Source organism: Orcinus orca, chromosome 4, assembly GCF_937001465.1.
Source record: "Orcinus orca chromosome 4, mOrcOrc1.1, whole genome shotgun sequence".
NCBI lineage: Eukaryota > Metazoa > Chordata > Mammalia > Artiodactyla > Delphinidae > Orcinus > Orcinus orca.
Window position 1 is genome coordinate 75,477,061 of NC_064562.1, and position 14,630 is coordinate 75,491,690.

The following is a 14,630-nucleotide window of genomic DNA, read 5'->3' on the forward strand; positions in this document are numbered from 1 at the left end:
GATCGTTGTGTTTTCATTGTCATTTGTCTGTATGTATTTTTTGATTTCCCCTTTGAGTTCTTCAGTGATCTCTTGGTTATTTAGTAACGTATTGTTTAGCCTCCATATGTTTGTGTTTCTTACGTCTTTTTCCCTGTAATTCATTTCTAATCTCATAGCATTGTCGTCAGAAAAGATGCTTGATAGCAATTCAGTTTTCTTACATTTACTGAGGCTTGATTTGTGACCCAAGATGTGATCTATCCTGGAGAATGTTCTGTGCGCACTTGAGAAGAAACTCTAATCTTCTGTTTTTGGATGGAATGTCCTATAAATATCAATTAAATCTATCTGGTCTATTGTGTCATTTAAAGCTTCTGTTTCCTTATTTATTTTCATTTTAGATGATCTGTCCATTGGTGTAAGTGAGGTGTTAAAGTCCCCCACTATTATTGTGTTACTTTCAATTTACTCTTTTAGAGCTGTTAGCAGTTGCCTTATGTATTGTCGTGCTCCTATGTTGGTTGCATTTATATTTATAATTGTTATATCTTCTTCTTTGATTGATCCCTTGATCATTATGTAGTGTCCTTCCTTGTCTCTCGTAACATTCTTTATTTTATAGTCTGCTTTCTGTGATATGAGAATTGCTACTCCAGCTTTCTTTTGGTTTCCATTTGCATCAAATATCTTTTTCCATCCCCTCACTTTCACTCTGTATGTGTCCCTAGGTCTGAAGCGGGTCTCTTGTAGACAGCATATTTATGGGTCTTGTTTTTGTATCCATTCAGCAAGCCTGTGTCTTTTGGTTGCAGCATTTAATCCATTCACGTTTAAGGTAATTGTCGATATGTATGTTCCTATGAGCATTTTCTTAATTGTTTTGGGTTTGTTTTTGTAGGTCCTTTTCTTCTCTTGTGTTTCCCACTTAGAGAAGTTCCTTTATAATTGTTGTAGTGCTGGTTTTGTGGTGCTGAATTCTCTTAGCTGTTGCTTGTCTGTAAAGCTTTTGATTTCTCCATCAAATCTGAATGAGTTCCTTGCCTGTTAGAGTAATCTTGAATGTAGGTTCTTCCCTTTGATCCCTTTAAGTATATCATGCCACTCCCTTCTGGCTTGTAGAGTTTCTGTTGAGAAATCAGCTGTTAACTTTATGGGAGTTCCCTTGTATGTTATTTCTCATTTTTCCCTTCCTGCTTTCAATAATGTTTATCGTCTTTAATTTTTTCCAGTTTGATTACTGTGTGTCTCGGCGTGTTTCTCCTTGCGTTCATCCTGTATGGGAGACTCTGCATTTCCTGGACTTGGGTGATTATTATTATTATTATTTCCTTTCCCATGTTAGGGAAGTTTTCGATTATAATGTCTTCAAATATTTTCTCTGGTCCCTCTCTCTCTCTTCTCCTTTTGGGACCCATATAATCCGAATGTTGTTCCATTTAATGTCCCAGAGGTCTCTTAGGCTGTCTTCATTTATTTTCATTCTTTTTAGTGTATTCTCTTCTGCAGCAGTGAATTCCACCATTCTGTCTTCCAGGTCACTTATCCATTCTTCTGTTATTGTATTGTTCATCTCTGTTTGTTCTTTAATTCTTCTAAGTCTTTCTTAAACATTTCTTGTATCCTCTCATCTTTGCCTCCTTTCTTTTTCCAAGGTCCTCGATTATCTTCACTGTCATTATTCTGAATTCTTTTTCTGGAAGTTTGCCTATCTTCACTTCATTTAGTTATTTTTCTGGGGTTTTATCTTGTTCCTTCCTCTAGTACATAACCCTCTGCCTTTTCATCTTGTCTGTCTTTCTGTGAATATGATTTTTGTTCCACAGGCTGCAGGCTTGTAGTTCTTCTTGCTTCTGCTGTGTTCCCTCTGGTGGATGAGGCTATCTAGGAGTCTTACGCAAGTTTCCTGATGGGAGGCACTGGTTGTGGGTAGAGCTGACTGTTGCTCTGGTGGGCAGAGCTCAGTAAAACTTTAATCCATTTTACTGCTGATGGGTGTGGCTGGGTGCCCTCCCTGTCAGTTGTTTGGCCTTAGGCAACCCAACACTGGAGCCTACCTGGGCTCTTTTGTGGGGCTAATGGCAGACTCTGAGAGGGCTCACGCCAGCCAAGGAGTACTTCCCAGGACTTCTGCTGCCAGTGTCCTTGTCCCCACAGTGAGCCACAGCCACCCCCCACCTCTGCAGGAGACCATCCAACGCTAGCAGGTAGGTCTGGTTCAGTGTCCCCTGGGGTCACTGCTCCTTCTTCTGGGTCCCGAAGTGCACACTACTTTGTGTGTGCCCTCCAAGAGTGGAGTCTCTGTTTCCCCCAGTCCTGCCAAAGTCCTGCAGTCAGATCCCACTAGGCTTTAAAGTCTGATTGTCTAGGAATTCCTCCTCCCATTGCCGGACCCCCAGGTTGGGAAGCCTGACGTGGGGCTCAGAACCTTCACTCCAGTGGGTGGACTTCTGTGGTATAAGTGTTCTCCAGTCTGTGAGTCACCCACCCAGCAATTATGGGATTTGATTTTACTGTGATTGCACCCCTCCTATCGTCTCATTGTGGCTTCTCCTTTGTCTTTGGATGTGGGGTATCTTTTTACGTGAGTTCCAGTGTCTTGCTGTCGATGATTGTCCAGCAGCTAGTTGTGATTCTGGTGTTCTCGCAAGAGGGAGTGAGAGCACGTCCTTCTACTCTGCCATCTTGGTTCCGATCTGTCCAAAGTTTTAAATGTACACGTTCCTTCTGGCTGTTAGGAATTGTATGTTAAGAAGTCCAAGACTGGACTTCAGAAGAAGCTGAATCAGGCACTCTCTGCCCCTCAATCAGAGTTTGGGACTAGAGCTATGTCCCAACCACCTTCTGCTACTACCTGGTTGTTAGCAGTGACAGTGGGCAAGTTGAACTGCCTTGGGCAAAGTTCTCATGTGCACATATTCTGCTATCATTCTGTAAATTATAATCCACCCACTGAAAGATATTTAGAAATCATGTAATGTGACATTTCTGCCAGTTTTCCCAATGTACAACAAATTACAGTATAATGAGGGAATGATGAGAATGGGATACCTGATTAAAAATTCAAGGCCTGCATCCAGCTATAAATATATGCAGACCTCCAGAATTTTAAATGTAAGAATTAAAAAGTGACTTGGAATCATTCATGGTCAACATAGTATAAGGAAAAGGGAAACTATGGGATGTGACTCTCCTAGATGAGTCACTTATTAAATAAATAGCCTTTATATTAACAGAATATTACCTCTCCTCTTTCATTCACAAAGTTAGGTGTATCAAATGTTGAATAAAATAATCTTTAGGAAAATGTTCTATTGTTACTCTTGTGTTCTAATTTTTATTGTAATATCCTTAGGGAAAATAAATCACAAACACAGAGTAGCGTCATTTGAGAAAAAATTCTCTAAATGACTACATCTTATTTTACTAGTAAGAATTCTAGTGGTTTACATAAGTTCTTTCCTATTAATTTTTTCTGATAAACTCAAAGATTTCTTTAACTTGCCCATAAAGTACTATACCTGCCAGGATGATCTGAATCTAGGTGTACTCTTGAAATACAATTCTGTAACCTATGACTTTAGGAAATTAAGTGTTGTTTGTATCTTGTGGCTTGTTAGTGAACTTTGTTGCTAACACAGCCTGCTAAAACCATGGCAGTTTCTGGAGCTGGGGCTCTGACTGCCTGCCTCTTCCTGCTCTTTCTCAGAGCAAACTCTATGATCACTGCCATTAATGCAGATCTTAGAGTATTATCCAGGCAGTAACAGGTTTGAGGTACCACTTAACTCTCCCCTCCTTTGGTCTCCTTCCAATACAGGACATGTAACCAAAGAAAATAATTAAATGGAAAACATTGTGTCAAAAATGTGCAAGAGGGCTTCTCTGGTGGCGCAGTGGTTGAGAGTCCGCCTGCCGATGCAGGGGACACGGGTTTGTGCCCCGGGCCGGGAAGATCCCACATGCCGTGGAGCGGCTGGGCCCATGAGCCATGGCTGCTGAGCCTGTGCGTCCGGAGCCTGTGCTCCGCAATGGGAGAGGCCACAACAGTGAGATGCCCACATACCGCAAAAAAAAAAAGGAAAAAAAAATGTGCAAGATTCTGATTTCCCAGTAGAAAGATATAGTATAATAAAACCTAGATTAGAAAACATGGCTTTTAGTTGATATTAAAGTGGGGTCTCCTGCTTCTTACTCTAAAATAAAATTTGGATTCATTTTCTCAGGTGTGCCTATATATTATGAGATAAAACTAGCTCTGCTTGGCATACTCCAAGGCTGACCAGCTACATAGAAGACTACATTACTTACCTTGCTTCAGAAGAAAAAGAAAGTACTTGGAACATAGCCAAATATGGCAAAATAGGCCAGGCCAGGTATGCTTTGCCATATAGAAGTAAAGAACTTAAAGTCGGTAAAAGGATCTGTTATGTATTAGCTTCATTGACATTTCATGTATTAATAGGATTCTTGCACACTAGTGAAAGGGAACTCAGTCAGGCTTTCATCAATAACAGCAGCCCCCCATAATGGGGAGGGATAAATAAGATTAAAAGAAGTATTTCCCCCAAATCTTATGTATGGTCAGATGGTCATCTGTGGGCCAGGACTGCAATGTGTGGATATTGAAAGGAGCACAACTGTTTCTCCCTATACCATTACAGTATTGATTACTTGAGGGAGTTTCTTCCCTCTACATTTAACTACATTTAGTCTGGAATATTTGATTGTAAAACTTCCTGGAGGGGGTGGAGGGCGGTGCTCAAAGTTTATAGCACTAGAGAAGTGATTTTTTGAATTCACACACAGAGAGCCATTACCCCTAAAGTGCAGGTAGTTGGGCTGTATTTGCTTCTAGAGTCAGTTATATGCAATGCCAGCAACACTCTATTTGACACCTTGAGATCCAGTGCTAACTTAAGAACAATGTAGTGCCTAGGCTATCCCATCTCCTAAATAACTGTACTAACTAGAGTACATTTATTTTTAAATGGTACATAAATCTTTCTTATAATCCATCTTGGGACTGGCGTGTGGGCACAGTGTGAGGTGGTGTGATTATTATCAAGGTCTTACACATTTGCCCTCAAGAGTAATCTCTACCCATCTTATGTTTGAATGATGAGATATATTGAAATGCTATTAGCAGCTAACACATTAAACACTTTGTGTTTTTTCAAACATTCTGTGAATGTGCTAGCATGCATTATCTCATTTAATCTTCACAACAAACGTAAGATCCCAAATATAATTCTTATCTTATGGATGGGCATGATGGTTAATTTTGCTGTCAACCTGACTGGGCTTCGGGATATCTAGAGAGCAGGTAAAATATTTGTGGGTGTGTCTGTGAGGGTGTTTCTGGAAGAGATTGGCTTTTGAATTGGTAGACTGAGGAAAGAAGACCACTCTCATCAATGCAGGTGGGCATCATCCAATTCATTGAGGACATAAGTAGAACAAAAAGGCAGAGGAAGGATGAATTTGTTCTCTTGCTTGCACTGGGACACTCATATTCTCCTGACTTCAGACACTGGTGCAATTTTGGACTCAGACTGGGACTTACTATTGGCTCCCCTGTTTCTCAGGCCTTCAGGTTTGGACTGGAACTACACCACCAGCTTCCTTGGGCCTCCAGCTTGTAGGCAAATCATGGGACTTCTCAGTCTCCATAATTGTGTGAACTAGTCTCTTACAATAAACATCTTTCTATATAAATCTATGTGTAGCCTATTGGTCCTGTTTCCCTGGAGAACCCTAATACAATGGGGTAACTAAAGCTTAGAGAAAATAAACAATTTGGCCAAAATAATACACCTAATAAGCAATGGACCCAGAACTGAAACTGTAGGTCCAAGGGCAACTGATAATATTTAGCTGCCTCAGGAGCACTGATGCCTTAACTGGGCATGAATGAAACCAATTCCACCTACCAACAGTTTGTAATTCTAAATTCCTCATCAAATAATTTTTAAAAGGTCCTCTTATAGTTACAATATTATAAAATAATCATATATATATAAAATACATATATAATTACAATATTATGAAATAATCATATATATATTATATATATATATATATAACACAGAGCTAATTGTAAATGTACATATATTACTTTGGGCACTAAGTGATTATAGCTGACAAGAAACTTACTTTTTGTTTTTTCCCATTTAAAAACGTTGTGTTTCATTTTCCAAAAATAGAAGATTATACATGCTTGATTTTTCTTGCTTTAGACCTGGAACTGATTTTAAGGATGTGACAATTGGATCTCACAGCTTGAAATTTTCTATGTCTAGAATTAGATGTAAAGATTTTGAAGGGAATTTATTGCCCAAGAAAACTGTAATAAATGGGCTGTTGCAAAAGATGCAAGTTGATATATTAGAGGGAGTAGTAACTTCTCTCATTGAAAAAGAAGAATTGGTGGAATATTACAATGGTATAGGTATTATTTTTATTTTCAATATTTTATTTGGGGTTTGAGTAACATCAGAATCCCTGATACAACATCAGACTACTTTTCCTTAAATGAAGTGTAGGTAAACACTAAGGGGCAAGCTTGGGTATCACATATAAAACAATAAACAAAATTGTCCTTCAAGGGTAGGTTTGACTGCTAGAGAGAACTGTCATAATGTGTCAAGCAGGAGAGAGCCCCCATCCTGAATGAGAAAGTTACTTGTCTATATGTTTGGCCACTGCAATAACTCACAAAACTAAATGTGGTTATACTGTACAACATTGATGAATGGCTAACTTATTATAAAAGCCTAAGAATTAACATAGAGTTAAGAAGTTCAAAGATTTAATAATGAGGTGGCTTCAATCATATGCCTTATTGAGTTCCAGGTATTATTCTAAGCACTTTCTGAATTAATGCATGCAAAGCTCTGGTAGCACAAAGTCCACATATTTGTGCTAAAAATGTGACTAATCTACTAATGCCTTTTTTGATATGAAAGTGTCTTTGCCAGGAGTGAACAAACTGAAATGGCTACATGCCAAGCTTATGGAGTTGAATAAAGGATGCAAGTTAATATTTAACAGAGAAAAGCACCAATGTTAAAGTCAGAGTTTCAATAGACAAAGACTGGAGCATAAACCTTAGTCTTTGTTTTCTCTTGCCTCCATTTTAGTAAATGTTCTGCTCTCAGACCCAGTGACTTATGAGTAAGGCTCATTTAGGACAACTTGTCTGGTTAGTGTGTCAAACTATTGTTGGAAGCCCAAAGAGCTATGGGAACTTAGACATCTCTGTCCCAGCTGGAGGAAATACCAGCTCTAAGGTGAATGCAATTACCCATATAATGAATAACAGATATTATTTCAAGAAACTAAACAGACACGACTGATACAGCTTGAGACAGAGAGCCTTGTGAAAGATCCTGTAGAGACCATGAATTAAGAGATATGGGAACATATGTATATGTATAACTAATTCACTTTGTTATAAAGCAGAAACTAACACACCATTGTAAAGCAATTATACCCCAATAAAGATGTTAAAAAAAATTCATTTAGAAATGCCGTTTCCACTAAGGGATGATCATTAAACCTGTCTGAGATAAGAATTGGCATTGGCAGGTTAACAACTGGATTCTTTAAAATTTTAAATTGCCGTTTTCACCACTAAATCTTTAAATATAAAAACTTCTTTCTTGTTAGTATAAATAATGTTATCCCTGAAGAATAGCACCAGAGCAATGGTTCTATTTTTCTTTTTTGAGAATAAATTTGGAAAATTTTATTTGAGCCAAGTTTGAGGATTGTAACCCAGGAAGAGCATCTCAGAAAGCTCTGAGAACTGTTTCACCCGTTAGAAGTCAAGGCACAGTTATGTAAGTTTTTTGAGGTAGAGGGTTGTACATCAAATGACATATTATTGACAGTTTACATAATCCAGATCTAAGCATGATCATGGTGAGTCATGTGACCCCTTACAAGATCAAGAAGGAGTGTTATCTTTTAAGGAGTTGTCTTGTTGATGCTAGGAAAGTATTACTCTTTATGGTTGAGTAGACCCTGTTCCCTAAAAACCAAGTCCCCCTGAAACTGAGTTCCTCTCCCAAGTTTATGATTAACATCTCTATCCAAAACGATGGTTCCCTTTTCTTGTCCAACATCTATTCTCCTCAAGATTGAGGAGTATCAAAGAAAAGGGGGGATTGATACTGCACAGGGCCCTGTGGGGCTCCTGGGCACAAAGACTTTCTGTGTCCCCCATTTCTTTGATTATGGGAAACAGCCTTCATTCAGCCTCCATGATCTTCCCTGGGTTCCAATGGGCAGATTCAAGCAGTTGTTAATTAGGGAAGGGAGGGGATGTGAGACAGTGGAGAAACAGTCAAGAGTAGCCTTGGGGCAAGGTCTTGTTTCCCCATTAACAATACACACAACAATATCTTTGAGCTGTTTTGCAGATGTTGAAACCCCTCCATGTGGGAGAAGTTAGGGATGGTATGCTGCCCCTAGCAATGGTTCTTAACCAAGGGCAGTTTCTCCCCCAAGGGATATCTGTCAAGGTCTGGAGACATTTTTGGTTGTCACAGCTGTGGAGTTGGTGCTACTAGCATATACTGGGTAGAGGATAGAGTTAGTGCTAAATACTCTACAGTGCACAGTACAGCCCCTCCCACAAGAGCACTGTTCAGCCCAAAACACCTGTAGTACCTAGGTTGAGAAACCATGCACTAAAGTAAAATTTATAATATGTAAACGAGTCACTGCTGCTATGATCCATTTCATTTTTAACTATTTGTTGGCATCCTTTAGGTAGATAATAGTTAACGTGGTAAAATAAGCTGCTTTGTAAACATTTTGGAAATGTTTTATGTCAATTTGTAAAACTCTCCCTCTCTCTCACTTTCTCTCTCCCTCTACACACACACTTATGTATATCAATACTGGGATTAATGTTTAAAAATTAATTGTATTTTCTATCAAGCCCATTAGATTATAAGCTCTTAAATGTGTGAGCCATCTTGTTTATATTCCCAAGTCCTAACAAAAGTCTTTTCTTTCCCTATGATGAAGTATGTGCAAAATAGACAAACAAATGACAGGTTTACATTTTGTGCATGTTGTGTTCAGATAGAAATAAACTGATAAGAAACTAGTGAAATAAATAATATAGCATGATGGTTCTGATTATGATTTATACCTCTTTGGTTTAATCTTATTTCCTTTACTCTACCAGCAGCATAACATTGGCCAAGTTGTGTAATGCCTCAATGCCTCAATTTGCTAACATATAAAATGGATCTATTATACAAGGTTATTATAAGAATTAAATAAGAAATATATTTTAAAAACTCACAGCAATGCCTGGGCATATAAAACATTATTATTTGTTGCCATCTGTATCCATTCTTCTTCCCAAATTCTTTTATAGGGTGGTGAAATTAGGCAGAACCCAGATCATTCATCTGACCTCAGCATTTCTCCCTGTAGAGACGTGGTACCTTCTTCTTCTTTGTATGGAGTATAAGAATAGGGTCTACAGTGGATGAGAGATTGTGCTTTGCTTCCAGATCCCAGGCAAATAATGAGGACCTCAAGACTCCCTGAAGCCTCAGCATGCAGAATCCAGTAAATTCCATCAGAAAGGGGCTGTGCCTACCATTGGCTGGGTGTTATCTTGGCAGGACCTACTAGAACCTGCTGACTCCATTTGATTTATTGGTAAACAGTTCTTGTGTGTTGATTGTCACCAGGCTTACTGCTTGGAGGAGGACTTTTGACACATACCAGGAAGACTTGAGATATGAAATTCCTCCATGTGCATTCACAATGGAATAAATCTCTATCAGCTTTTTCTCTACCTGCTCCCTAGAGAAGAATCCTCCACATCTTCTAGTCATTCATTCACCAGTGAGAAAGGAATCCTGAAGGAATACATTAGGGCTTATTGAACTCAAAATCATGATCAAGAAGAGAAAATAATTACAGCTCAGTAAAGGATGTGTTAGCATGAACAATGAAGATGGATGTTCAGGGTAGACATTCAGAACAAAAGTCTCTCCTTGAAGTACATTAAATGAAAAAGACAGGATTTCATTGTGAAAAAGTTAACAAAAATAATAGTAATGAGAAAGCCCACAAATAGGCACAATGATTTTCTGAAACAAAAGAAATCCCAAGGTTTTCAAATTTTAAATTTATAGATTAACTGAAAAACAGGATTTTTACTATTATGAATAGAAATATTATTGAGGAAGGTCAAATAATATATAAATTGTGACTTTTCTGTCTGTAATATACATAGAAATGAAATTCATGAGGGAAAATAACAGGCATGTAGAACAGGTAAAGGAAATCTCATATGCAAATAAAAGAAATTATATAACAGACAAATATTGCAGAGATGGTTATTGAACATAAGAGAATTTCCCTAAATTGAAGAAAATTTTTACTTAAAAAAATTCCTAGAAAAATTAATTTTAAAGACATTCTAAGGCACAACAGTAATATTTCTACATTCTCAGGATAAATGGATATTTTACTGACCTTCAGACCCAAATAAATCCTACTTACAGTTATGTTATCTGCTATACTAGAAGATAAGGACATTGGAAGAACATCTGTAGACTGAGAGAATATGACAGAAAGCCAGAGTCCTCTATCCAGCCAATATGTCCCTTTACTGTCAACATCAAGTATGACATATTTAGACATGTGAGAACTCAGAAAATATTCACTCCTATATGTACTCTAACCAAATATCAATTGCATCAGTACAGATATTTAAAGATACATTAGGCAAACAGTGGCTGGTGAAAAACCTTATATTATCTATGCTTAAATTCAGATGGTAATATCATAACTATAGGTAAAAATTAGTAATAAGTTATGATTATTGAGGCAGAAGATAAAGTGTGTGAGAAAAATATATAATAACCCAGAACTAAGGCATTTTATATTTTGGCAATATAATCAGAGATAAAAATCAGGCAAGTAAAATAATTCTAAATTAAGCTTTCATGTTGTAGAAGAAGGAAGTAGCAAAGCGAAAGTATTCAAAATGTTTCACTCTGATGGAAAAGCTGTTGGTGAATAAATCATGTGGGTGAGAGCATAATTTGAAAGACTGAAGAAATATGGCTTTACTTATTGTTGATAAGAAAGGGAAGGATCAGGCAAAATTGAAAAGCAGAACTGAATTTAAGAACTAGGAAAAGTGAAAGATAAATGAGCAGAAACACAATCAGATAATAGGTACCAAGGACAGGAATACAATCAAATGTCAGTTATTACACTACACGTGGATTGGCTGACTCCCTTATCAAAATACAGATGTTGTCAGATTGGGTGTCAGCCCATAAGATTCATACAGTTGCCCTTCATTATCCTCGGGCTGTTGGTTCCAGGACACGCCCCCTCCCTCGGTGATACCAAAATCCATGGATGCTCAATTAAGTTCCTTATATAAAACAGAGTAGTACAGGCGGTGCTTGGTCTTTCCAAGTTCCACATCCGTGAATTCGATCTGATGTCGATGTGGAGGGCCGACTGGATATTAAAAAAAAGTCAATAAGGTATATATCATCCATAACAAACTAGCCTAAAATTGAAAACTAAGGCTTAAACAAATATATGCCAAGCAAGTGAAAATGAAAAAAAATCATACATAGCAAATATCAAATTGGAGCTAAGGGTCAAAAGCATTCTATAGGAGAAAGAGGAACATGTACTTACTAAATTTTAAATCCATGAAGCTACCAGCCACTTATAAACAAATGACAAAAAGCCAAATAAATAAAAACTAATTGGAAATGCAGGGCAACTTAAAAAAAGCACAAGTTTAGTGGATGATTTAATATACCCTTTTGAGAATGTAAGATGCCAGTTACACAGAAAACCAAATATATAGCAATAACATAAAAGATTTAAATAATGCATCATCAAAACCTTAAATGTTTGTGTGTACAAATGTTACATGTATGCAATTTTCATCTCTATAGATAATGCACATTTTTCTTTTATCCATACTTCCCTTACAAAAACGTATCATATGCTTGATTACAAAGATACTCGTATTTAGTTCCAAAAGGGTAGATATTTTATGTTATAATGTGATGAAACTTAAAAATCAAGAATAGAAACATGATCAAAGGAGATATATACTTTTTTTTCCCCACAGGAAAGTAGGATTTATTGGTGGACATGAGTAAGGAGGGGGCAGCACCAAGGCTCTCATGAGTGCAGGGCCCGCCATTTGTCTAGAGGGCCACAATTAAGGATGTAGTTGACCCCACAGCCTTCCAAGATGAACTGCTTTTCTGCCATCATGTTTTCAAATTCATCCGCATTAAACTTAGTAAATCCCCACTTCCTGGAGATGTGGATCTTCTGATGGCCAGGGAACTTGAACTTGGCCCTATAGAGGGCCTTAATCACATGCTCCTTGTTCTGCAGCTTAGTGCTGATGGACATTATGACTTGGCCAATGTGGACGCTGGCCACTGTGTCCTGGGGCTTTCCAAAGGCACTGGGCATACCTGTCTGGAGCCTAGATTGGGAACAGCATGCCAGTCATGAATGTCCAATGGAAAGGGCTGTCTCTAAGGTCCCTTGGGGCAACCCATGCAGGTAACAGGCTGCATACACTACCGAGGAGGCTGCTGTTTGCAGCCATTGCACACTGGGCCCCCATGGGGAGAGATTTATACTTTTAAAAATTAAGATTCTCCAAAATAACCACAGGATGCTAGATAATATTAAATAATCTCTAGTAAGTAAATGCAAAAGAAAATGATTGCAAATAAACCAGAAAATAATGAAAAGCAGAGCAATTCAGTAAACCTATGGGAATCAAACAAGAATATATTTAGACAAATAATTATCACTGCATACATATTTATTATAAAAATCAGTTTAAATAAATTATTTAATAAATTGACACTAAAATTAAACCACAGAATTGGGAAATTAAATTATTACTAATGAAATATGACAAAAGGGAAAATAATAGAACTGAACAATAAAATTCTTTTTTTAAAAAAGGACAATGAGGGTGGCGCAGTGGTTGAGAGTCCGCCTGCCGATGCAGGGGACACGGGTTCGTGCCCCGGTCCGAGAAGATCCCACATGTCGTGGAGTGGCTGGGCCCGTGAGCCATGGCCGCTGAGCCTGTGGGTCCGGAGCCTGTGCTCCGCAACGGGAGAGGCCACAACAGTGAGAGGCCCGCATACCGCAAAAAAAAAAAAAAAAAGAACAATGAATCTTTCGTAGCTTAATTTATGTAAAAAAGAGAGAGATAAAATTTACAGCAATTTCTATTATTGTTTAAGGCTCTGTTAATTTCCTATTCATAATCATTCTGCCCATTTTGTTGCTTATAAAACAGATTATTTTTTACTGCCCTGCAGGTGATCAAGGTCTTCAGGAGAACCCAGATGGTCAATTTTGATGTATCTAAATAAACATGGATAAACTAAATCATGCTACAGAGACCTTGCTTTAGTTATGGACATATAGCAAAATTCTCAAAAATAAAAAGAGAGGGAAAGGCAACTCACTGGCTTATGAAAAAAAAAGGTTTCTAAAATGAGACACTAGATAGGGGTGTTTTATTTTCTGTCTAAGGATGCTGAAATCTGTATTAAATGCCTGAAAAGTTTCCACCCATTTAGGGAGCCATGAGGGGAGTCAGTAAGATTATTTCTTAAATTAGGGTGCACCCAGCAGCATCAACGTTACCTGGAAATAAGTTAGAATAACAAAATCTTGACCCACTCCAGCCCAGAGCTACTAAAGTAGAAGCCCTATGCTGTAACAAGCTCTCCAGGTGATTCTGACACAGGTAGTTTGAAAACCACTGCTTTCAAAGGAAAAGCAACATCCTAAAGATGGATGAGGGGAAATATTGAAGATAGTTGGGTCTCAATAATGTTGTTGAGCTGCTTATTTAATGAGACCTGGGACTGTCCTATCTCCAGAATTCTCTCTCCTCCTCTTCCCTTCCCTTCCCTCTCTTCTCCTTTCCTTTCCTTGTATTTCTTTCTCTTATTTTTGTAAAGCAATACAATGAGGTTTAATGCATTGTATGACAGTAAAATTATTAAATCCATGGTTTGGTAAGACCAAAAATACCTTTATAGAGACTCTTGTTTTTGCCAACCAGGAGAGCCAACCACAGAGAAAACTGCTTGGCTTGGCCCCAAGAGATCCAAAAAAGAAAATGATGACTAATAGTAAAACCCTGACTGAGGACACAGAGGTCTATGCACAACTATGAAGGTTTGACACCTTTACACCTTTTTAATTTTTCAACTTATCTTTTTCCTTTGTATCTTCCATTAAAATGTTTTTATCACGTTATATCCATGTCTTTCTTCACAACTAGGTACATAGTTATTAATAAACAGTGTTAAAATTTTAATTTATGTGACATCTCTTGTTGTTTATAGATGTCATTTGATTATCCAGATTTGTTTATTTTACTTGTTGCCTAAAGCATCTTAAACTCATAAGTAAAAAAAGAGAAACAAATCTAACAATGAAAAAACTAAAATTATAAGAGAATATGACATGCAATGCAATCACAATACTTGAGAAAATCTTGAGAAAATTGATTATTTTTCAGCATAATGTAACAATTTTACATGGGAGAAGTTAAAAAAATTGAACAGGCAAATACTAATGAA

At 37.6% G+C, this 14,630-nt stretch overlaps 1 non-coding gene across 1 annotated transcript; it reads right to left on the minus strand.

Annotated features, from left to right (window-relative positions):
* Positions 1-12,537: 12,537 nt before the first annotated feature.
* Positions 12,538-12,667, minus strand: LOC117200891 (small nucleolar RNA SNORA70). The gene has a single exon (XR_004482669.1). It is a non-coding gene; the product is annotated as a small nucleolar RNA SNORA70 (small nucleolar RNA).
* Positions 12,668-14,630: the final 1,963 nt, after the last annotated feature.